The sequence below is a fragment of the Podarcis erhardii genome (assembly GCF_964252035.2).
Source record: "Podarcis erhardii genome assembly, chromosome: 3".
Taxonomy (NCBI): domain Eukaryota; kingdom Metazoa; phylum Chordata; class Lepidosauria; order Squamata; family Lacertidae; genus Podarcis; species Podarcis erhardii.
This window is the reverse complement of record NC_138507.1, coordinates 30,221,480-30,246,750: the sequence shown is the minus strand read 5'-3', so window position 1 is coordinate 30,246,750 and position 25,271 is coordinate 30,221,480. Positions and strand designations below refer to the sequence as shown.

Genomic DNA, 25,271 nt, shown 5'->3' with positions numbered 1-25,271 from the left:
TTAAGCACTGTAAGGAAAAGTATACGAAATTAATTCATTCTGCGAGTTTTTTTCGTCTTGCGATTTTTTTCGTCTTGCAAAGCACGGATTTTGGAAAAGCTTCAAAAATCACCAAAGTCTTCAAAAACCTCAAAAAAGGCTACCACACCGTGTGCTATGAGTTGCTCCTCGAAGTCAAGTCGCAACTGCATCCCCTGAATGCACGGTTTTAAGAAAAAGGAAACAAACTTGCAAGACAAAGGAAACAAACTTGCAAGACGTTTTTGTCTTGCGAAGCAAGCCCATAGGGAAATCCGTCTTGCGAAGCAACTCAAAAAACGAAAAACTCTTTCGTCTTGCGAGTTTTTCGTCTTACGAGGCATTCGTCTTGTGAGGTACCACTGTATTTTAAACACTACAAAGGGACTTTGTCGCTCTGCTGTTCCAATGGATTTTATTTTTGCTACCAATTTTATTGTTTTAATTATTATTTGCATTCTTTGTTGCTTTTGTAAGCCACCTGGGATAAGCAGTTATGAAGGCTGTATATCAATGTGTTGCTTAAATAAATAAAATAATCTTAGTTACTGATTTGGAATTTTGATTGGTAATTATAGGCAGTTTTCATAACGGTAGTAGTAGTAGTAATGAATTGTTTAAAAAAATAGTGTAACCCCCTGTAACGGATGTGGCTGGTAATTTGGGACAAAATTCAACTCCAGGTGCACCTTTCATTGCAGAATTTACACACAAGTTGACCTATTAATATAGTCCTTCTGGGACATTGCCACCTGTGCAATAATAAACAATGTTCTCCAATTTCAGTCACTTTTTATTTATCGTTTTCTTTCTATCATATAAGCGAAACTGCTTAGACACAAAATATCACAATATTGTTGCTACTGAAGTGCTTTTTTGTCACAACCAATGGAAAGTATTGAGGTAAAAAAAAAAGGTCTGATGGAGTTTTTCAAACAAAACTAATCCAAAAAGACAGTTTTAGAGTCCTTCTGACATCACATGCATGAATTTGCTTTGGGATATTTTACTACTATGACATACATTGGAATTTGGCTTGGGGTAGTCTATTGTCTAAAAATATATATGCAAGTTTCTTCATGCTGTTTCTAGTTATGTAGGTTTTCCATAAATATTCTTATGCAAATTACAGTACTTTGCAGCCTTAACAGGAATGAAATGTTGTATTATTTAGACATTTTTACTGGGCTACTTGTAGAAAATTAAATATAATATTGTTGTTGTTGCTGCTGCTGTTATTGTTATTTAAATTTGTATACCACCCTACATCCCTACATCCGTAGATCTCAGGGCAGTTCACAACACAAAAATCAAAAGATGAAAAACAAATTTCAACTTTGAGACTGTCAGGTTTGCCTAATATTGTATATGCAATTGGCATCCATTCATTGCTAGTCATAAGCTTGTCCAATGGTTAGGGATTAAAAATGCATACATTAACTAGGCAAATTTTACAACAACCCTGTAAAGTAAGCCAGTAGTTCCCAATTAGCTACTGCGAACCCCGTTTTTCAATAGCCAAACCATGGAACACATACTTTTGAAAATGTTGCAGTTGGGAGCCAAGGAGGTAGACCTATATCATCCCACTATTGAAGATAGAGGACTGGGGAGTGGGACGGGAATGAGAAATAATGGGTTGCTTAAGGTTGCCATACTGTACACATTTACCTGGGAGTAAGTCCCAGGTGTTTGTTTCTTAATAGAACAGGTACAGGATTTCACTGGAGTTGGTGGGAGTTGGAATCCAGGAACATCTGCAGGGCCACAGGTTCCTGCCTCCTGCTATAAGAGTGACACAGGTAAAAGTAAAGGGACCCCTGACCATTAGGTCCAGTCACAGACGACTCTGGGGTTGCGGCGCTCATCTCGCTTTATTGGCCGAGGGAGAAGGCGTACAGCTTCCGGGTCATGTGACCAGCATGACTAAGCCGCTTCTGGCGAACCAGAGCAGTGCACGGAAACACCGTTTACCTTCCCGCTGGAGTGGTACCTATTTATCTACTTGCACTTTGACATGCTTTCAAACTGCTAGGTTGGCAGGAGCAGGGACCAAGCAACAGGAGCTCACCCCATCGCAAGGATTTGAACCGCCAACTTTCTGATTGGCAAGCCCTAGGCTCTGTGGTTTAACCCACAGCGCCACCCGCGTCCCATGTAAGAGTGACATAAATGCTAATAATTATTACCATGAATCACAGCCCCCACTTTGCACCCCACTCATAAATGATGGGAAATTTCACTGAGCAATCAAAATGTGAGTTGGACTTGCAATTGCGTCACCTATCAAACTTAGTTGTACAAAAGTTTCTGTTCTGGCACCATGGCAAACAGAAATGTGGAAGAAAACAAGACAGGCTATTAGTGCCTCTTGCAAATGAATTAGGTGTGTCTCTGTTGCTAAACTTATTTTCAAAACCCTAAAGCAAAGCATACAAGCACTGAAAAAACCCTATAAAAATAAGGTCGTTTTGACCGGGGAAGCAAGGAAAAAAACCCTTATAATTATTGTAACAGACGGTGATGAATCATGCCTAAGCAAATCCTCCCATTCCTTTTCAATAGAATGCATTATTAAACAGACAGATTATTTTACAAATGATGCAGCCTTTGCCAAGAAAGTAGAGCTTGTTTTCATATTGAGACATATGATTGGCATCTGGTGAACTAGAGTATAGCAGGAAAAGCCTATACCCATACAATTTGCATGCTCTGCTCAGATGTTCTAATGACCACAGGAAGTTGGGAGTGAGGCTAGTGGATAATGATAATGATAATAATAATAATAATAATAATAATAATAATAATAATAATACCTTACCCATTTGGCTGGGTTGCCCCATGCATTCCTTGTACAAGCCACATCAACTGATTTGGGACTGGAAACTTTCCAAAGAGCATCAATAACGCTGTCTAATCCACAAGTAATTTCAAATCATCATTAGCATTAGGATGACCACCTTTCACCAAGTCACCTGTACCACAAAGCCTTTCTGAGCAATGAAAAATTGCCCAATTAATTAGCACAGGCCATAATATGATTACAGCCTGGATCTGTTGAGAAAGATTCCAGATTCATTTCACCCTTTCTACCCAGTTCCAAACCCTCTCCTTGGGAGAACATAGGAGCATCTGCTAGCAACTGCTGGAAGCTGCCTAGAACCTGAGTCCAGCATCACTTCTGGTGGTGGACATGGAGCTGACAGGTGGGTTCTGGCAACTTCAGGACGGCCAGGATTTTTCTAGCTTTTGGTTTTCTCCTGGGATGGCGAACTGCCTTAATGCTGTTTTGGGATCAGTCCAGGTTTTGAAGCTTCTACCTTTCCTAGCCCCACAGTTAGGAGAAGAATAATCAGCATCAGTATTAGAGGACCTGCTTCAGGTCCCAGGTCTTGCCTCTGATATCACAAGATAAAAAGATTTAATAGCTAGGGTGGGAGAGGAAGAAAGAAAGAAAAATATCCTCAAAGCAGCTTTTGGTTAAGATGGTTCTTTATGCTTCTCCAGAAAATATGAAGACCCAATGTGAAGTAGATTTGCATAAAAATGCATCTGCTGATTTCTACATATGTGGACAAAACAGTGCCATAATTTAAATAGAAATACAATGCACTCTAATGGGGGAAGATTGTGATCAGGAGCCATGTCTTTCTGCTCAGTTTGCTGCCCATGTACTTAACAATAGATAGGCAGCTTCAAGGTCCCTTGAATGAATGCTTGCCCCTCCCCACATTCAAATAAGTGATGATGAATAAAGTATATAGCTTGGATAATTCAACAAAATTTGGCTGATTGGTTCATACATAGAGCACAGAATTCTGTGCTAAATCACAACCCTAACCCCAAAAGTTCCAGTGGGAAAAGCAGTATATTCAAAACTACTTTTATTTGCAATTTAAGCAAACACTGAATCATAACTATGTAGTCATGAAGTTGTGGACCTTGTACTAACAAGCTTTTCCATGGTTGCTGGCAATGTGATCTGCTGTATTAATATATTAAGGCGGCAGGCTAGCACATTTATGGGAAGCCAACAGAAATTAGTTCCAAATGAATGTCTAGGGTCAGGTCAGAATAAATTTTGATCAGGCACGTAATGTTAAGCTACAGCATGTTATCAGCATGTTATCAAGTATCAAATATAACAAGCCACTTTATTTGTCTCCAGTCTGTTGTTTCAAACCAAAGGTCTTCCGTGCAATTGAATGTTTGTTTATTGTTCGAATGTGCCAAGTGCACTGTTTTATGGGGCTGGGTGGGATGCAATCAGAAACAGCGACAAAAACAACTTTGGAACACTTGTACAAGAACTCCAATTTCCCTTGGACAATTTTCAGGAAACAAAGAAGGAAGCATATGATGCAGTGCCCTGCTGACTTTTTGTCAGGTTCAACTCTTGAAATACTGCATAAACACCTTACATTTAAAGCATATTCCCTGCTCCCATAGAATCCTGGGAACTGTAGTTTTCTAAGAGTATGGGAAATTGTAGCTCCATGGCAGGTAAAGCACAGTTCCCAGGATTCTTGGGAGCAGGGTGCTTTAAATGTATGAGTTTGCAGTCCTGAGGGTTACCATGTCAGAGGAGCACAAATGTTCCAGAAATATACTATTTGTAACATATGCATTATCAATTAAATATCTGGCATGTGGCCCCTTTAAGAGAAATGCCACCCACAGAAATGCCAAAGAGAAAAAAGACTTAGAAGAGCAGGTGTACATGCTATTGAAAGACCTCACTGCAATCACAAACAAACTGGAAGAAACTAGGCACAAAGCAGAGAGAGGCAGGATATTGTCTGCCTTAAAGAAACCATAAGTGTGGGGTGGTCTATTGTATTTCTGGAATGATAAGATAGAGCTAACAGTAGAAAATGGTCTGATTCTGAAAGGGTAAAAGATTGTGACCTCAAAGGCAATGTGTCCAGAGATACTGGAACATGAAGAAGACCTTGAGATGGTATTGTGAAAATGAAGGCCAAGGCACACCTTCTACTGACCTAATGTACAAAGAGAGGAGATGGTCTGAACCTGTAACACTTGTGCAAAACATCAAAAACACAAAAAAAGAACACATGATAACTAGGGAGGTACCCAGCAGAGCCTGGCAGCAACTGGTTAAAGATTTATTTGAACTGGAAGGAAAACGTAACAAACTTAAAGTCAAATTGAAGTAACAGAATTGAAAAACATCTCATCCGGAGCTATAATAACCCACCCAAAGATAGTACTGTCAAGGCATGGCATTTGTGATGAATTAATATCTGACAACAGACCCCAATATACATCTGAAGAAGCCCATAAATTTGTAAAAAGGTGGGATGTAAGCTCACACCACCAGCAGCTTACACTACACACAAATCAATAGTCTAACATCTTTTCAGTGGACATACATTCCAATTATCTGACACATTCCTTTTTTCCATACCCAACACCTGTGCAATAGAGTGCAAAAAAAATAAATGCCAATTTTCTCTACCATGGAGCTATGCCCTTCCCTGTTTACAATGACTAACAAATTGCCCTCGGGGCCAAAGGAAACATGACGTTAATTGCATGACTGTAATTAATGTGTGTGTGTGTGTGTGGTTTACCCCCAGGGAAGCCTGAGCATCTAGAGGACTGGCTGGGGAATTTGTGCTCTCCTTGCCATACAGTGGTACCTTGGGTTAAGTACTTAATTCGTTCCGGAGGTCCATTCTTAACCTGAAGCACCACTTTAGCTAATGGGGCCTCCTGCTGCTGCGCCACTGCCGCCGGAGAACAATTTCTGTTCTCATCCTGAAGCAAAGTTCTTTTTTTTTTTTTTAATAATATTTATTGAACATTTTCAAATATAACAGAAAAAAGAAAAAAGAAAAAAATAAAACATCCATTTTATAACCTTATTTTCATTAGCATCTTGCCAGGACTTCCCCACCCCACCCCCTCTTGTATTCCAATTCCTTCAAATAGATTCAGCAAGTTCTTACCCCAAATTTTAAACTTATTATAGTTAACCCAATGTTAAGAATGTTTTTCCATCCCCTAAAATCGACCCCGCTCCCTTCCACGAGTTCCCCTCTTTAATGTACAGAACAGATTAAAATAAAAGAAAATGGAACAAAGAATAAAATATAATTTAACACCCTTTGGATTCCAAATTTCCCTCCCCCCTTTCCCGGTTGCGTTCCTCAATGTCCATCAATGCCTGTTGTCATCCTGGAGATCCCACATCTAGGCCGAAATCCTTCACAAGTCCACTTTGCCGTCTTTTTAATAGTCTTTGCCGTCTTTTTGATCATCTTTAGTTTCAAGCGTCCAATCTTGGAAAAGCTCTATCTCAAAAAGGTCCATTTTTTCCATCCAGATCTCTGTATTTAAGAGTAAAAACTCCAATTTTGTTTCTTTAGACCTTTCAAATCTGGATGTCCCAAATGTTCCCACTTCCAGCTTTGTCCAATTCTTGTTGTTCATGTTGTTCTTATTATTCTCTCTCCTCACTTTCCTCTAGTTTCTTTTCCTGCTCTCCTGCAAAAATGTTCTAATTCCAAAAGCTTCTAAATCCCCTACAGAGGCTTTGTTATTCAGGAACAAAACTTTACGTCAAGTCCCTTCCATTCTTCAATAGATAAATCTATTGTCTCCTTTAGTGTAGAGACCTCTGTAGACAAAATAGTGTTCCATTTCTGCAGTTTCCCAGGAGATAAAAAGTCCAATTCAAATTCCATGCCAGCAATACTTGTAGTGTCCCACAGCGCCTCTAGAGGGATTATAGTAACTCAGTTTCCTTCCAGATCGCACCCAACAGTCAAAGTAACTTGTTATTCCTTGTTTTAAACAATTTATATCTAATTTGTAACAAATGTAACCGGCAAAGTCCTCATAACAAAGTTCTCTTTTTATTCTTCAGCTTTGACAGCTCCTTTGACAGCTGTCAAAGCCTCTGTTTCTCCTCTCCCGGCGCTCTCGCGGATCGCTCCCGGTTCCCGGGGGGGGGGTTGCATTTTAGCTCACGTTCTACTTTTCTCCTCCAGCCCAGTCTTATAATTTTCCATCGTGAAATTAGTGACTTTATCAAAATAAGGTAGCACTCGATCTTAGTTGTTAAATCCTTTGCTTTAAATCCTCTACAACAGGGGGGAGACTGACTTCCTTTTTGCACCTCCCCCGCTCGCTCCGAATTTAAATTTTTTCCCCCTTTTTAAGTCCAGTTTCCAATTACTCACGGGTTGTTCTTTTTAATCCGAATTTTCAATGGAAGAAGTCAGCGCTCTCCGCCAAATGGCATGCGGCTTCGCTCGGTAGGGGAAGCGGAGGACTCATAGCACCACACACACCCCCCGGCACCCGCTCCGTAGCCTTTAAAAAGGCTCCTTCGCGGGTCGGGGGGCGCAAACGGTGCCCGCCGAGTCACCATGCCCATGGGTTTCAGCGCCCATGGTTTTTGAGGGTCCCCGCGACGCCGACGCGGTAGAACCCAGCCCCTGCCGAGCAGGCTCCCTCCGGAGCTCGGAGGGAGTCCGCCATTCGGCGATGGCGCCAACCCGGAAGCCCCCTCATCCTGAAGCAAAGTTCTTAACCCGAGGTACTATTTCTGGGTTAATGGAGTCTGTAACCTGAAGCGTATGTAACCCGAGGTACCAGTGTATTCCCCTTCCAAGACCCATGAAGCTGCTGTTTGCATTTCAAGGGAAACCCCCATTGGTGACTGATCCAGTCTGGAACTTAGTTACTTATGTTTCTTCCCTAGTTTTTCCCTGCTTCCCCACCCCCACCCCCCTGCAACACACACATTTCTTTTTCTTTGTCAATGTAAGTGGGGAGGTTAGATGACACTGCACTGAAGCAAGAATTACCCCACACTTTACAATGCATTTCCCCCATTGCTTTAAAAAAAAAATAATCACTAAAAGTCCAGCCTTTCGATGAAGCAAAATTTAGGGTCATAATTTCAAACCCTTTCAAATCAACACAATACCATAAGAAGGTAAAAGTCTGCTGGGTCAGTCCAGCATCCCATTCTCACAGTGGGCAGTGAAGAAGTTTAATTTTACCTCACAACTTCAGCCAGTTGGCCTTGGGAAGTCCACATGCGGGACATGAGTGCCACAGCACCGACAATTCCCAACTGTGTAGGAAGAATACAACCAATGATAGACTTATCCTTCATGAACCTGTTTAATTATCTTATAAGAAGAACCACCAAGCAAGCAGGCCTAACGCTCAGTCATTTTGCTTTCCAAGAGTGACACATAGTGCTGTTGGCTATTTGCAGTATGGTAGCGCTGCAGAGAGCTTGCTGGGGAGATCATGCATTAAAAAGAAAGGGACTCAAAAATAACTTAAACAAGGTTTTAATTACAAGAAAACAAAAACTCCTTATACACTAAATACATTAACAACAAACCAGACCCAACCACCAACCCAACCCCCAGGGTAATGGGAGAGCTAGGTGCTGCTCCTTATATACTACATGCAAATGCTGACACACCTTTAATCAATGCAACTCAGCAGCACCTGCTATGTTTCACAGCTGTAAAGCTGGGTCTCGTTATCTTGCTCTGGCCCTTGCTCTGGCCCCTTAAAGACATACACATTAGGTGGAACAATGATGAACCTTTACATTTAAAGAAACCATTCAACATTTCCCCTGCGGTTCATCATTGTGGAACAAAAACATAAAGCATACTTTGTACATGTTTTTCATGTGTAACCTTTGGAAGTGCTTTTGTAAAAATGTCCGCAATTTGATTATCACCTGGGACATATTCATTTTTAGTTTTTGTAGAAATTAACACGTCATCTACATACATATCTTTGTTACAGAGTTTGCCCTTTCCTTTATAAACACACAATTGTCTGCCTTTCCTTGTGAAAAACCAATATTCAGCAATTCTTTTGCTAAAGTTTGGTGCCAATTCTTTCCACTTTGGTGCAGACCATAAAGGGATTTATTTAATTTGCATACCAAACCTTCAGCAGCGTCTATGCCTTCAGGAACACGCATAAAAATTTGTTCTTTTAAATCGGCAAACAAATATGCAGTTTTTATATCTAGGTGATAAACAGAATGTCCACGTTGTGATGCATCTTTTAACAAAAGTTTAACTGTTTCATATTTTACACTTGGTGAATAACACAAATCATAATCTTCGCCTGGAATTTGTTGAAAACCCCTAGCAACTAATCTTGCTTTGTACCTTACAACTTCATTTTTGTCATTCATTTTAACTCTATAAACCCATTTTGAATCAATAAGTCTCATATCTGGGGTTTGTGGTACAAGAGACCAAGTGTTATGCTCTTTTAAAGAAGCTATCTCAGAGTTCATAGCTTTATACCAATTTGCAGCTTGGTGCTTAGGTAAATTCTGAACGTCACTGTAGCTTTTTGGCTCAAAAACCACCTTATTGGCATACACAGTATTAAAATGTTCATCTGCAAATCGTTGTGGCTTCTGCCTCTTTCTATCTGAACGTCTTAGTCCAGAAGGGGAGTCAGACTCCTCAGACTTAATGGGACTAAGTGAACTACTAGTTTCAGGTTGTAAATCATCATTGTTGGACTGAAGAGGTGCCTGTAGGCTAAGCTCACGATCAGAAAACTCAAGAGAATCTAACCTATCCTTGGGTGCCTGTGACTTTAAATCATCAAACAAATTATCAGATTCAACAGGCTTTTTGTCTTTTTCCATTAATTCAGAAGCACCATTATTCCCTGCTGCTGCTGCTGCTTCTTCCTCTTCTTCCTCAGTATTATCTATACCATCAGTATCTTGGAAAACAGCAACTCCATTCCAATTTACAGTTTGTATCATGCTTCTGGTAATATGAAATTTGCCAGTTGCTGGTATGTAAATTCTGTACGCCCCCTGCTGGTAGCCCATTAATTTACCCTGGACACTACGCTCACCCAATTTCTGCTTAGCGGGATAATGCATAATTACATCTGAACCCCAAATGCGTAGGTATTTCAGATTAGGGCGTTTTTTAAACAGCTTCTCATAGGGGGTGACATCTAAACCAGAATGATAACTGCGATTTCTAACATAACAAAATGCATTAAGCGCTTCAGCCCAAAAGTCTTTGGGCAGATTAGCATCGTGCAGATACGTTTTAACCCCTGCCTGCAGGTCACGCTGCACAACTTCAACAAGCCCATTTTGCCAGGGACTTCGGGGGCAAGATAACTCATGAGTAGTCCCCTGCGCTTCCAGGAATTTCTCAAAATCCTCAGAAACAAATTCCCCGCCCCGGTCAGAAAACAGGTTCTTAATTGGTTTGTTAAAGTGCGTTTTTACCCAGTTGCAAAAAACTTTGTACTTCTCAAATGCTTGTGACTTTTCAGCTATTGCATAAGTCCAACAGTATCTACTATACTGGTCTATCAGGGTAAGCCAGTACTTAGAACCTCCTAATGATGGTGGGAGTGGCCCAACTAAATCACAATGTACACGCTCAAATGGCTCAGTTACTTTCCTATCTGAGCACCTACCCTTGCGTGCAACCTTAATCTTATTCTTGCAACAGGATAAACATTGCATAAAGAATTTACATGGCTTTAAGTTGAGGCCATTAACAATATTCTTCGTCCTAATTACATCAGCAAAATTCAAGTGTCCCAGAATTCTGTGCGCCTCGTGGAGACACCCGGAATGAGGCCTTGCATTCCTCAACCCCTGGCTTGACTGTGCTGCTCTGCAATTTATAGGCAATTGGGAGTAGGTGCGAAAATACAGTCTATATAAACCATCAGAGTCCCGGGCATACAATAGACGTTTGTTCCCCTCAAAAAACTCACACATTGAATTTAAGAAACGCACACTTATGCCTTGACGAGCAAAACACCTTACTGATAATAAGTTGTCCACTGATGGGCAGTAAATGCAGTTCGCTATTGTAATGTTTAAAGAGTCAAGTTTAACAGTACCTCTGCCAAGTGACTGCAAGACTTGTGAATTGGCTAAATGTACATTACCAATTTCCTCTTCGAAAGAAATAAACAAGCTTCGATTGTTGCAAACGTGGTGAGAAGGTCCTGAGTCCACAATAAAAGAATTCCACTTGGTACCTTTAATTCTTTTATGATCTGCAGTCCGAGCGTGAAAAGCTCGCGGCTCGTTTCTGTCTTTACGGTGCGATGTTGGCTGCTGAGATGACAACCGTGACTGACGAGCAGAAACAGGCTTGGGAGTACTTTGCTTTCTTTTGGCTCTGCAGTCCTTTGCAAAATGTCCTTGCTTATTGCAGAACCAACAACGCTTTGCAGCTTTAAATGCAGTCGCATCACCACAAGTTTGCATATGGCGTTCCTCATTACTTCTGGAAATAGGAGTGCTTATGGCACAAGCCTCCCTTCTATCCAACTCGCCCATTAATCTTACCGTTACCCCTTCCACAGTTAATTGTGCTGGTGGGACGGCAGATATCTGGCTAGCTACACCATCAAAGTCCTCGTTAAGGGAACAAAGAATGATAAAAACATACTGAATATCAGGTATGTCCATGTCCCTTCGAATTAATTCGCCGCGTATTGCCTCCAGACGTCTCAAGTGTGCTGCCAAATCACCACCAGGCTGCAACTTCGTCTGGTACAGCTGCTTGAAAAACGTCAATGCAGACGCTGACTCTTTTCTAACATGCACTGCTGCAAGACTGTCCCACATTTCTTTGGCAGTTTTCTTATTCCTTATATAGACTACTTGCTGGTCGCTGACTGCCAAATTAATTATCGCCCTGGCTTTTGCATCTCCTTTGGACCAAGCATTAGTTACAGGGTCAGGAGGGTCTTCAGTTACATAGGTCCATACTTCCCTAGAGGTCAAAAGCGCCTCCACCCGAAAGGACCATAAACTATAGTTCTCATCTGTTAGCTGTGGGAAGACCAGAGACTTCTCAGCTTCAGGAACCCGGTCAACCATTCTGGAAATCTTCCAGACCCACAAAAACTACACTAACAGGAGAAGGAGTTTTCAAACCTTTCTCAGAGTCCAAAAATATGCAGTCATCCACTCAGCAGCTGGGCCCATAACCAAAGATGTTGGCTATTTGCAGTATGGTAGCGCTGCAGAGAGCTTGCTGGGGAGATCATGCATTAAAAAGAAAGGGACTCAAAAATAACTTAAACAAGGTTTTAATTACAAGAAAACAAAAACTCCTTATACACTAAATACATTAACAACAAACCAGACCCAACCACCAACCCAACCCCCAGGGTAATGGGAGAGCTAGGTGCTGCTCCTTATATACTACATGCAAATGCTGACACACCTTTAATCAATGCAACTCAGCAGCACCTGCTATGTTTCACAGCTGTAAAGCTGGGTCTCGTTATCTTGCTCTGGCCCTTGCTCTGGCCCCTTAAAGACATACACATTAGGTGGAACAATGATGAACCTTTACATTTAAAGAAACCATTCAACAAGTGCATCCGCTTAAATGCCAGTTTTCTGACGTACATAACGTACAAGCAAGTTTGGTATCTGTTGTAGCTAGTGGCCCTGGACCCCAACTGTGGAACAAGATGGGACTAGACGTTCATTTCTCCAGAACTACACCCTTCCGTAGTCATGAGAGGTCGCTGAGATTCTCTCCCTCTCTGTGTTGGGATGTGTGTGTGTGTGTGTGTGTGTGGCTTTGTGGTAGAAAGTTAGCACTTGTGTGGCATTCTTGGCCATGCCACAACAGGATACAGGGGGAGAGACCATCTTCTAGGGAGGTAGGGCATAAACAGCTAGAGCTGTAGAGCCTAGTGCCCCAGGATACTACATAAAGCCCCAGTGGTTGAGAGGCCTCGTGATTCATTCTCCACCCTGAATCATCCCCCTCCCCTGCAAAAAAGAACAGAAAGAAATAAGATTTAAACTGGGGTGGGGAGGGGAGAAAACACCAACCAACAACCCCACAGGATAAATATATTTTTGTAAAAATGGTAAAGGACATACCGTTCTGTTTGTGGAAAGGACTTCTTGACCTGTAATGGCTTAGAAAACTGGCTGTGGGTTTTGAGGTATGCCTGAGGTTGCCAGCCTACTTATTAAAACTTCTGATGAATGCACACACAAAAATCATCCAAGGCAAAAAAAAAAAATAAAAAAAAACTTAACCCACAAAATGCCTCATCCCTAAATAATACCCTGGGGTGGGACAAAAAAGCTCTATATCAATGCTGTGTTTCACCTAGATAGCAATCTTTATAATGACCCTGGAAAATTAGCTTGACTCTTGCCGCAAGGGTAAATTGTGTGATAGTTAGGCTGAGCCGGAAGCTGCAGGTTACTGGCTAGCCTAAGGCCACCCACCAAGTGTGAGATTGAGCTAAGGGCAAATTTAGACATGACAGCAGCTGATCTGCCCAAATCACATATAAAGCAGGGTGGGTTTTTGCCAGCCGGAACTCACCAGAATGTTCTGGCACCTCTTAGGTGGGCATCATTGCCATTATAAGAGAACAAGGGAGGTGTTCATGGTGAGAGCCAAACATCTCTTTTTATAGAAAAATAGCACTGGGTACAACCTAATTTTAGAGCCAAAAGGGCACACAGATGGGGTTCACTAAATCTTCCCCTGCCTGTGGCTACCCTACTTGCAGTCTGCTCTCAGTGAGTCCCTTTTCTCCTCAGAAGTAAGATTGGCTGCAGAGAATAACTTGATGAAGGAAAGTTTCTGAGGGGAGAGGTTAAGAGGGTAGTTTAGGAAGGACTGGACTCTCTCACCAGCATGTGCCAAAAGTTCTAAAAGTAAGACCACAGCCCTTATTTTATTCATGATCATGGCAGACCGTACTGCATGTTATTCTGCCCCTGTACTTGGAACCAAAGTTCCCAAACTCCCCCCACCTCCACAAGGACCACTTGAAAATAATTTATTTTATTTATTAGATTTATATTCCAACCTTCATTGTCAGATCTCTGGGCAGTTCACAGACTAAAATACAGGTGGGTGGGGTGCAAAAGAATTAAGACCTTTTGGGAACTTATACACAATGAATTTTAAAAAAAACTGTTCAAAATAAAGTTTAATTTTAAAAAAACTGAAGCCTTCCTATTAGGTATAATGGCATCAAACATCCCAAGGGAGAAAAGAAGGATCTTTTTGTATGCAACAACAGCAGCGAGGATGCTGATTGCCAGGGGATGGAAAGGAGATAAAACTCCACCAAAAGAGGAATGGCAAGGGAAAACGCTTGAATACATGGAACTAGCATATATGATGGAAAAGATCACAGATCGTTCAACCCAAAAGTTCAAAAGGGAATGGGAAAGCTATAGAAAGTATTTAAAAGAACAGTGTCCCCATATAAAAACTTTAGAATGCTTCGAATAACTCTCGGAACTGATTAAGGTATAATAAAGTCAAACAAGATTTAATAAGGATAAAGTTTATTGAAAAAGAGAGGCAAGTAATTAAGAAAACAAAGAACCCATATCAAGGAAGTCGGAAGTTGATGGAACATTTTTGTAAATTTGTGATGTATTGTTCTATTGGGTTTTTTTGTTTGTAAGAGATGTACTGTGTTTCTTTGGTTTCTTTTTCTTTTCTTTTTTCCTTTTTCCAAGCTTTTGTTGTGTAAGTTTTGATTTTAAAGCAATAAATTAATTTTTTTTAAAAAAAAAGTAAGTAAGTAAAACAAAACAGCAAAACAAGACCCGCAGACACATTTAAAACGCTGTGGAATATTAATAAGCCAGAGGCCTGGTTGAAGAGGAATGTTTTTGCCTGGTGCCTAAAAATGTATAATGAAAGTACCAGGAGAACCTCCCTAGGGCATTGCACAAACGGGGGGCCACCACAGAGAAGGCTCATGCACGTGTTGGCACTTCACAAGGACGGGACACACGAAGAAGGGCCTCAGATGATTAGAGCACTGAACAGCTCAGTTGGTTAGATCATGTTGCTGAGAACACCAAGGCTGCAGGTTCAATCCCCATATGGGACAGCTGCATATTCCTGCATTGCAGGGGGTCAATGATCCTCAGGGTCCCTTGCAACTCTATGCTTCTATGATGAACGCAGAGTATGGGATGGTTTACACCGGCAAAGGCAGGTATTGTGGTCCTGAGCTGTTTAAGGCTTTATATGTCAAAACCAGCACTTTGAATTGGGTCCGGAAGCTAATTGACAGAGGGTCTTGATGGACCCCCTTAATGACTTTCCTGCCTGTTGCAGCAATTATAATTCCACAGAATCCAAATTGCAGAACACAACATAAGAAATAAAAGAAGCAACAAGAATAGAATTAATAATAGGTACAATATTTAGCTTACAAACTACTGGTGGTCAATGGACAACTGTTTGGGAACCCCTGTAATAGGATATGCAGTTTATTAACTAAGGGTGAAAGAGAATCTGCAATTTGCCCAAAGCCAGAAAGGAGCCCAAGACTGAGATTTGACACCAATTCTCCTGCATCCAAGTCTCCTATAGCTCTCTACTGGACAAAACCACCCCCCACTCCAACAGGCACTCCTAGCAATTACATTCAACGTGAATATTAAGGTTTTGAAGCTGCAGCAGCAGGCAGCAACATGCTAATTTTAATTAATCGAAGCGCCAACATGTCCATTTTAATTTATGTGCAGCATCTCTTCTAAACAAAACAGAGATGGAAATTTTACAGCACAATTGTATGTGTGCTTACTCAGAAGTAGGTCCCACTGCATTCAGTGGATCTTACTCCTAGGTAAGTGCATATTGGATTGTAGCCTTAGCATTTATCTTTTTAAAAGGAAAGGATGGCCTGCTCGTGTTGTGAAAGCAAAAGAAAGCATGATGTTTTCTTCTGAGCTATTGTTTTCACTCACAAACACAATTGGCTAATTAATTAGATCCACAAGGTTAATGAATCGAGACAGTGGCGGGAAACCCGGGGCCTTGCAGATGTTGCTGGACTGTGTATTCCAATTGTCCCTGACAACCATCCTTGCTGGATGAGGCTGATGGGAGTTGGAGTGCATAATTCTCTCACCAGTCACCAGTGAACTACAAGTACTTCAGCTGGGTGACAGCCCTGCTTTAAAGGTTTGAGGTGACTGTGATGGTTTAACAGGCCATATGTACCACTAAGAGGTTAGCCAGCTTTTGTATAGCATGGCAGCCATGGTTGAAAATGTGTGAACAGCACAGCGCGTTGAATGAATTACGCACAGTCTGGCAAGGGACTGGGACTAACTACTTGAATTGTACGCTCCCAGCCGACTGGATGCTGGGCTCAGGAGCCGGCTAGGCTAAAAAGATGGAGGGAGGGCCTGCTGCCCTCAGGTCGGCTTGTCATGCCTCCCCCTCCTCCCGGCCGCCATGGATTGGCCAATTTGAATGGATGGGTTTGGCGAGGGGGGCCGAGGGGGATGGAGAACAAGCAAAGATGGCACAGCACATCCGGGAGGGTCAGACTGCCATTCACCAGGAAGGACGGTAAGCAGCCATTGTGTTCCCTGAGCCCTAAGCAACATGCTGGAGGTTGCTTTTTCTTTTTGTTCTGCCTACCAAAGGTGTCTATTGTCTTCGGCCAAATATGATCATAGAACTGTAGAGCTGGAAAGGACCCCAAGGGTCACCTAGTCCAACCCCCTGCAACGCAGGAATCTCAGCTAAAGCAACCATGACAGATGGCCATCCAACCTCTGCTTAAAAACCTGCAAGGAAGGAGAGTCCACAACCTCCTGAGGCAGACTGTTCCACTGTCAAAGAGCTCTTACTGTCAGAAAGTTTTTCCTGATATTTAGTCAGAATCTCCTTTCTCGTAACTTGAAGCCAATGGTTCAAGTCTTATCCTCGAGAGCAGGAGAAAACATCCACACCATGCATTTAAAGCACTGATACTACTTTAAACAGTCATGACTTTCTCCCCAAAGAATTATGGAAGCTGTAGTAGTAGTAGTAATAGTAATAGTGATAACACAGTGGTACCTCGGGTTAAGAACTTAATTCGTTCCGGAGGTCTGTTCTTAACCTGAAACTTTTCTTAACCTGAAGCACCACTTTAGCTAATGGGGCCTCCTTCTGCCGCCACACCGCCGGAGCACAATTTCTGTTCTCATCCTGAAGCAAAGTTCTTAACCTGAAGCACTATTTCTGGGTTAGCGGAGTCTGTAACCTGAAGTGTATGTAACCTGAAGCGTATGTAACCTGAGGTACCACTGTAATAATAATACTAATACTTTTATTATTTATGCCCTACCCATCTGGCTGGGTTTCCCCAGCTACTCTGGGTGGCTTACAGCATATATAAAAAATTGTAAAACATCCGACATTAAAAATTTCCTGATACAGGAATGCCACTATGCGTGCTGAGAGTTGTTAGGAGACACCCCCCCCCCTCCATTCCCCTCATGCAGCTGCCATCCCCAAAGTTCCCTGTGATAAGGGATTGCTAAATCACTCTGAGAATTGTAGTTCTAGGAGGGGATAAGGGTTTCCAGAATGTTCTGGGGGAAGCTGTGACTTTTGAAAGTGGTGCCATAGTGATTAAAATGCATGGTGTTAAATGTAACCTTAGTTACGTTCTTGGGTTATGAAAATAACCAGAGGCCCCAAGGCCAGAGCCTCTCTTATTAATTAAGCAAAAAATCCACTATAAGTCCTCCAAATTCACTGCTGCTTCCTAGGGAAGCCTTTTTAGCAACCAAGAGACATGTTAGGGAAGAACAGCCTCATGGGTATAAGAAATGAGCTTTAAACGGGGGGCGAGAGAGAGAGAATGAAAGAGAGAGGACAAAAATTACATAAACAGAGGAAAGAACGAAACAGCATTCTGGAGAGACAGCATGTACAGCACAACTTGTTGCCTCACAGACCACAGCTCAGCAGCTTGTGTTGTCCATTAGCAGAAGAACTGGCCAGAGAGTTCTAGTACCAAACACAGCAAGAAAATACAGTCTGAAGGGGGTGATTACAGAGCAGGCGCCTAAAGAAAATCACTCCATGAATCAGTGCCAACCTGCTATAGTTTGAGCCTGCGTTAAAGATTAAGTGCCTTACGTTTATCTTTAATGATTAACTATTCATTCATGGTGAATGAACTGCAGTTTTACACTGCCGGTTTTTTGTGCCAAGTACAATATTTGAAATCCATCACATATAATGAAAGGCAACAAAGATGAAATCATCATCAGAATACCAAAGTTAGCAACTTTTCATACCTGAACATGGAATTGAGGCACAGTTCCTTATAGATCCTCCTTATTTTTACAAGGGACTCCATTAAATCCACCACAAAATCATCTGTCCACAGATATGTTCCGCAATTTGTTGATGCTTTTGTTGTTATCCTATGTAAAAAAAACAAAAAAACCATGAGGATCTATGAGGATCTGTACCTTGGGTTAATGCTTTCATGGTGCTGACAAGTACCAGATCCACTGTGCAGTCTATCAATGTAAGCTTGAATTAGATGGTGGTTTGGGGAGACGAAGAAGAAGAAGAGTTTGGATTTGATATCCCGCCTTTCACTCCCTTTAAGGAGTCTCAAAGCGGCTAACATTCTCCTTTCCCTTCCTCCCCCACAACAAACACTCTGTGAGGTGAGTGGGGCTGAGAGACTTCAAGGAAGTGTGACTGGCCCAAGGTCACCCAGCAGCTGCATGTGGAGGAGCGGAGACGGGAACCCGGTTCCCCAGATTACAAGACTACCGCTCTCAACCACTACACCACACTGGCTCTCTTTGACCCAATAGCAAAATCAAAAGGATGAATTGCCAACAGTGTGACGCGGCAGCTAAAAAAGCCAATGCAATTCTGGGCTGCATCAATAGGAGTATTGCATCTAGATCAAGGGAAGTAATAGTGCCACTGTATTCTGCTCTGGTCAGACCTCACCTGGAGTACTGTGTCCCGTTCTGGGCACCACAGTTCAAGAAGGACACTGACAAACTGGAACGTGTCCAGGGGAGGGCAACCAAAATGGTCAAAGGCCTGGAAACGATGCCTTATGAAGAACGGCTAAGGAAGCTGGGCATGTTTAGCCTGGAAAAGAGGAGGTTAAGGGGTGATATGATAGCCATGTTCAAATATATAAAAGGATGTCACATAGAGGAGGGAGAAAGGTTGTTTTCTGCTGCTCCAGAGAAGCGGGCACGGAGCAATGGATCCAAACTACAAGAAAGAAGATTCCACCCAAACATTAGGAAGAACTTCCTGACAGTAAGAGCTGTTCGACAGTGGAACTTGCTGCCAAGGAGTGTGGTGGAGTCTCCTTCTTTGGAGGTCTTTAAGCAGAGGCTTGACAACCATATGTCAGGAGTGCTCTGATGGTGTTTCCTGCTTGGCAGGGGGTTGGACTCGATGGCCCTTGTGGTCTCTTCCAACTCTATGATTCTATGATTCTATGAATTAATTTTGCTGGATCTGACTTTTACTCACTTCCCATAGAAAAGAAGAGCATGCGGGTGTTTGTGTGTGTACTGGCATGTGTGCACATGCTGTGAATCTTTCTATCTGCCTTGCAGAGTGTGGATGAGGTCAGGGTGTCCCAGGGGAGGGAAGCTGGGGTGGTGCTCATGGCTCTCTTTCAAGTTCCTGAATGCGCCCACAGGCCCCCAAAGTTTGGCAACACCTGGGGCAATACCTCACAAAGCTGAGAGATGAGCCATCTCTTGGACAGAAGATGGTGGAACCCCCCCCATCATTTTTACACTACTGACAACACTAGCATAACATTGCATTTTTGCAGTGCCATGCTGCCAGCAAACAGTGCAACTCATGATAATCACATTGCCAAAAGTAACTGTGCTTGAGGCAACAACTTGAAAGATCTATCAGAGGATTCCCAGGCCAAACCCAACTTTAATATCACTGGGTCAGAGCAGCACCATCTGTATCTGTGACCTGAAAGAGGCATTTCTGGCCTCAGGGAAGGGAGTAGAGTATGAGGAAATGCAGCTTGCAATAGCTGTTAGCTCTTGAGCGAGAGCCAAACTACCTTCAGATCAGTCCCGTAATTCCTGACTAGTTTAAAATAAATACATAGTTGAAATGCAAAGTGTGGGGTGGGGTGGGATATAGCTGTGTGCTGCCTTCTCAGCATGCCACCTTCGCTGGAGCGGTGCAGACCTCTGCTAAACCATTTACAAATGGAGAACCTTTGCTTTTTCTGAAAACTCTGGTCACTGAATGCCACAAAAGCTATACGCTGTTCCCCCAGCTTCTATTTTCACAAATGCAGAGCTAGTTTTGCTGGCTGATACAAATGTTCTTTATCTGTTCTTTCTCCAGCACACAATACTTTCACAGCTTCCCCCACCATTGTTTCTTCTCCCCCACCCCCACCCTGGCAAAGGGGGGGGCAAAGGATGGAGTTAGATAACAGCGTTTCGCTGTTGCTTTGATGTCCACAGGCATCATCCTCAGCGACTGACCAATGAAAACAAAAGAGGACTCTCTGGGCTGCTGCAACTCCCAGCTATTCTTCTCAGCACCTTTTGATATCCCAAAGGGTCCCATACCCTGACCTTTGCTCTCCCTCACAAAGATCTCATTGGAAGAGTTGTCAGCCGTGTCAAAAATTCTTTCCAAATTCAGCTATTCAGCAAATGATTTCTTTACTTTTCCCATCATGCCATTCTCTTTTAATGTACTCCTCAAGACTCAAAATGCACCTTCCTTCCTACAAGGGAGAGAACCTGTTTTGGACACACAGTAAACCATTGATGGATGCTTGGTTTAAGAGTTTCTAATTTATGCAGGATTTCTTTTCTCACTGACACATGCATTCATTATGTCTTTCTTCTCTGCGAGAGACCACCATCGCCATACTCACATTATGCATTCTAACTTCCTGGGATACATTTCTCGATTGCTCCATACATCTGCTTTAATTCACCCGCAGGGGGAGGGGGGTCTCAAAGATGAGAATAATATCTGCAGCTGTTGTGTAATCCTCAGAGGATAAATTACCAGAGCGATAGCCTTGGGGAGGAAGGCATGCTGACCCATGAGGTGGGGGCTGAAAGGAGTTCCAGTCATTTATCCCTAAAACATTGTTGCAGTTTCCCATCTGTGACAACTGACCACTCCTATTTATAAATCTGAGGTTGGGGTGGGGGCCACAGCTAGTCTTGAGAAGAGACTTAAATGACAAGGAACTGGACTATGGCTCTTCAAGACTCTCCCTGAAGGATGTCTTGGGGAGACAAAAGGAGAGGAAGATCCAATTAAACTTGACTCTGAGAGGCAGTGTGGTATGCTGGAGCATGTGTTTGAACTTGGAGCAGAGAGACTTGAGTTCAAATCTCCCCTTGGCTCCTCTGCTGACCTTGGACTAGGCGCTAAAATGCAGCCTGAGCTATTTCACATGGTTGTTGCATAGTTAAAAAGGTATCAGCTCATGCAAGCTGCTTTGAGCTCCTTGTCGAAATCAGGGATGTTGCTAGACTACAGCTCTCATCATTCCTGACAATGCTGGCTGGGGATGATGGGAGTTGGAGTCCAGCAACATCCAGAAGGCTGCAGATTCCCTGGCCCTGCTATAAAAAAAAACAAAAAAGAGTCTGCCATCCCTTCCACCCAAGTTACCAGGATCTGGAGAGACTGATTCAAGAAAACAGCAGCTGCGGTCTAGGGAGAGATGCTCAGTAAGGAAAATAGCACATATGGAAATGGTTAGCCAATAAAATAGACCTGATCTGAATCCCGATCTCATAGCTGGTATACATATTTTTTTCAAAAAACAAAAACATGAGAGATCCTGTTCATTGGTCTAATATGGTTTGGGGGGACAATAAGGAAAAGAGTTACTCAATTCCTCATTTATTCCATTTTATGGCTTTATGCTTTAACTCTGCAGTTCATAAAGTTTGCATCTCCAAAGTTCTTCATTTTTTTAAAAGTGTTAAATACCAGCAACTCGTAGCAAACTGCCTTCTCCTGTGCAGACTAAGATGAGTTTCAATAAATTCCAAGGAAGCCCTGCTGGTAGTTTATCAACCAGTGACTTGTAGCTTAGTTACAAAAGGGAAGAGGCCTTTTTCAGTGATAACACCCACCTCCTGGAATGCCCTCCCTTCCTAGGGTAATGTGTAAGGCAGAGACAGTAATGACCTCTAAAATGCTCTTAGAAATACATATATTTGCCCAAGTTTTCTTGGATTCTTAATTTTACATTTCTTTTGGTTTTGTATACTGGTGAGTTTTGTTTGTGATACACAATTGTTTGGCTGTTAATTTGTTATATTTGGGGGGGGTTATGTAAACTGTGTGGAGATTTTTGTATTATATTGTAGCATTTTAAATAAATAAATAAATTACACACACACAAACACACACACTTTAGATTTCAGCATGGTAAAGTCATCACAATTAAATCTCTTCTCCTGGTTCAGTGATAATTTAATCAAATGCACCCCCATGTGGTAACATCTGAGATTTATTATTATTATTATTATTTATTAAACTTCTATACCGCCCTTCATCTGAAGGTCTACGGGTGGCTTACAATATGAACAGTACACAAAAATAAATGACATAATAACAAACAAAAACAAGTTTGGAGTTCGAAAATACTGGGAGATGTTCTGCTTATTTTAGCAAAGGACATGAGGTAACTGTAAGAAGCAGAATGGTTTTGCTAAATTACAACAGGCTGGTCCATTTCCATTCCTAGAACTGGATTAAGGAGTTGTGGGTAATATAGCAATTCTGAAACATTTTCCATAAAGACCACGGAAAGAAAGTCAAGGTCATGAATTTATAACAGCTCTCCAGTGGTTCAAGCAGAAGTCTCTCTAAGCTCTACTACTTGAAATTATTTAACTAGAGAGAGTGGGTTGACCAATGTGGTGTAGTGGTTAAGAGCAGTAGACTTGTAATCTGGTGAACTGGGTTCGGGTCTCCACTCCTCCGCATGCAGCTGCTGGGTGACCTTGGGCTAGTCACACTTCTCTGAAGTCTCTCAGCCCCACTCACCTCACAGAGTGTTTGTTGTGGGGGAGGAAGGGAAAGGAGATTGTTAGCCGCTTTGAGACTCCTTCGGGTAGTGATAAAGCGGGATATCAAATCCAAACTCTTCTTGGATTACTATGCATGGAAAGCATATAACCTACTATTGAGTCATTCCTTTCTCACTAAGCCACCTGAAGTCTGCTGGGCTCAGCAATACCTGGCTGCATTGCTTCCCATGAGTTTAACTTAAATCACCTTCTGTCTTAGCAAGCGGGCAATTTTGAGTTTGCGTACACATAAATAAAGTTAGAATACGCAATCAGCAATGATCATAAGGTATTGCCGCCATTCAGCCATTTTCTGGCATTGAGAATAGACAGCCACTCTGTGCAGATGTTTACGTCATTCCTGTGTATTTCTCCAATGATCTGGCATTACTTTAAGCTGACTATTTACTGACTGCCAGCCTGTACAAATAATACTGGCCAACCACAGTCTTGTGTTTGAAAGAATGCTCTTCCAGGTCAAAAGGAAAGGGGGCATATTTTAGAGCTTCTCTGTGGTTTAGAAGCCTTTGGACTAAATCACTTCACATCTTTGGGCTGACAAAGATTTAGAGTTTCTTGAAGACAATGGCTTCAATCCATTGCAAAGTTATGCACACTTAAGCCCCAAGGATTAAGCACATATTACTGAGCCCTGGGTTCCTGCCTGTTTCCTTCCCAGGCTATGAAGACAGGTCTTTTAACCCCTTCATTGTAGCCCCAATCACTGTTTTTGCTCATCTCACCAACACTGATGGTTTGGAAGTATTTCTATACTTTGGGCACACTAAATTCTTGAAGAGCAACCACTTTAATCCGCTGCAGCAAACCCAACAAATAAAGGCTTGTGGCATCTTGAAGACAACTGTGCATATGAAGAAACAAGTCATCAGAGGGGTTCCACTGTTGCAGAATGAAAGAAGCAAAGAATCTTGTGGCACCTTCAGAACAAAGAAAATTACTGTGGCATAAGCTTTTGTGATCTCATAGTCCAGTTCAACCAATGCATCAGGCCCTTTCGCTAAAAAAAGGCTTGCTACAATAAATATGCTAGTCTTTAAAGTGTCACAAGTCTCCTGACTTGTTGGGTTGTAACACCACCACACTTTTTTTTTTAAAGGAACCTTGTGTAAGATAAGGACAAGGGGATGAAATTCTAAACACAATGACCTGGAAGGAAGCCCCATTGAAACCAGTAGGCTTTACATCGGGGTAGGCAACCTAAGGTCCGTGGGCCGGATGTGGCCCAATCGCCTTCTCAATCCAGCCCACGGACGGTCCGGGAATCAGCATGTTTTTACATGAGTAGAATGTGTGATTTTATTTAAAATGTATCTCTGGGTTATTTGTGGAGCATAGGACTTCGTTCATTTCCCCCCCCCCCCAAAATATAGTCCTGCTCACCACATGGTCTGAGGGACGGTGGACCAGCCCACGGCTGAAAAAGGTTGCTGATCCCTACTTTACGTCTTAGCAACACACTGTTAATATGCTTTCATTTTGCTCCGATTGCACTTTGACTGTCTATCGTGTTGTGTTTGAGTGTTTTGCTTTCTTTTACACCATGCTGATAGTGGATACTGAATATCAACTACCAGACTATAGCAGGCTCATTCCAGTGGTGGAGGAGCACTGGTGAAATTACAAGTCATTTCGCTTTATTAGTTGTTCGGCAATGCTTCCACAATTTACCTCATTATTGCCATCTAGAGGGGCACTCCTGCACCACAGCACAGTAAAAGCAGGACCAAAAAACAAACCCAGAACATTTGTGGTATAAAAGGTTATAGGATTTCAGGAGGAAGTTACAGGGCATGTACTAAATAATAATAATATTTTTTACATTTATATCCCGCCCATCTGGCTGAGTTTTCCCATCCACTCTGGGTGGCTTACAACATAAAAACACAACAAAACATCGAACATTAAAAAACAAGATATCTTATACAAGCAACAAATAAACCAATAAATCAATAAAAACCAGTAACAATAACAACAATAATAATAGTTTACAGTTATGCCCAAATTAACGTAACCTTCAACCCCAACTAAAGATTTAGCCAGCACCAATCCAACAAAAATGAAACAGAGTGATCAAAATTAGAACATTTTAAAACACTATAAGTCCACTCCAAAAATCTGGAGGCACAAAGTGTTTTGAAAAGGAGATCATAAAACCATGAGCACAAATAATCATGAATGCCCAATAAAAAGGATGTCTGAAGGGGCCTGTAATCTCAAGGAAGAAACTGGGAACACACTAGTGGGAAAGGGCATACGGTTAATTCTACACTACCATTCAAAAAAAATGTTTTCAGAATAATGTTCCTTAATGAAAAGCTGGAATAGCCAA

At 42.0% G+C, this 25,271-nt stretch overlaps 1 protein-coding gene across 1 annotated transcript in view; it reads right to left on the bottom strand.

Annotated features, from left to right (window-relative positions):
* Positions 1-25,271, bottom strand: part of GREB1 (growth regulating estrogen receptor binding 1) — a 105,221-nt gene that overhangs the window by 66,641 nt on the left and 13,309 nt on the right. The window contains exons 5-6 of the mRNA XM_081856682.1: positions 20,354-20,601; positions 18,140-18,268 (exon numbers count right to left, since the gene is read on the bottom strand). The gene's annotated coding sequence lies outside the window, so the exon portion shown is untranslated. The remainder of the gene's footprint in view (positions 1-18,139; positions 18,269-20,353; positions 20,602-25,271) is intronic.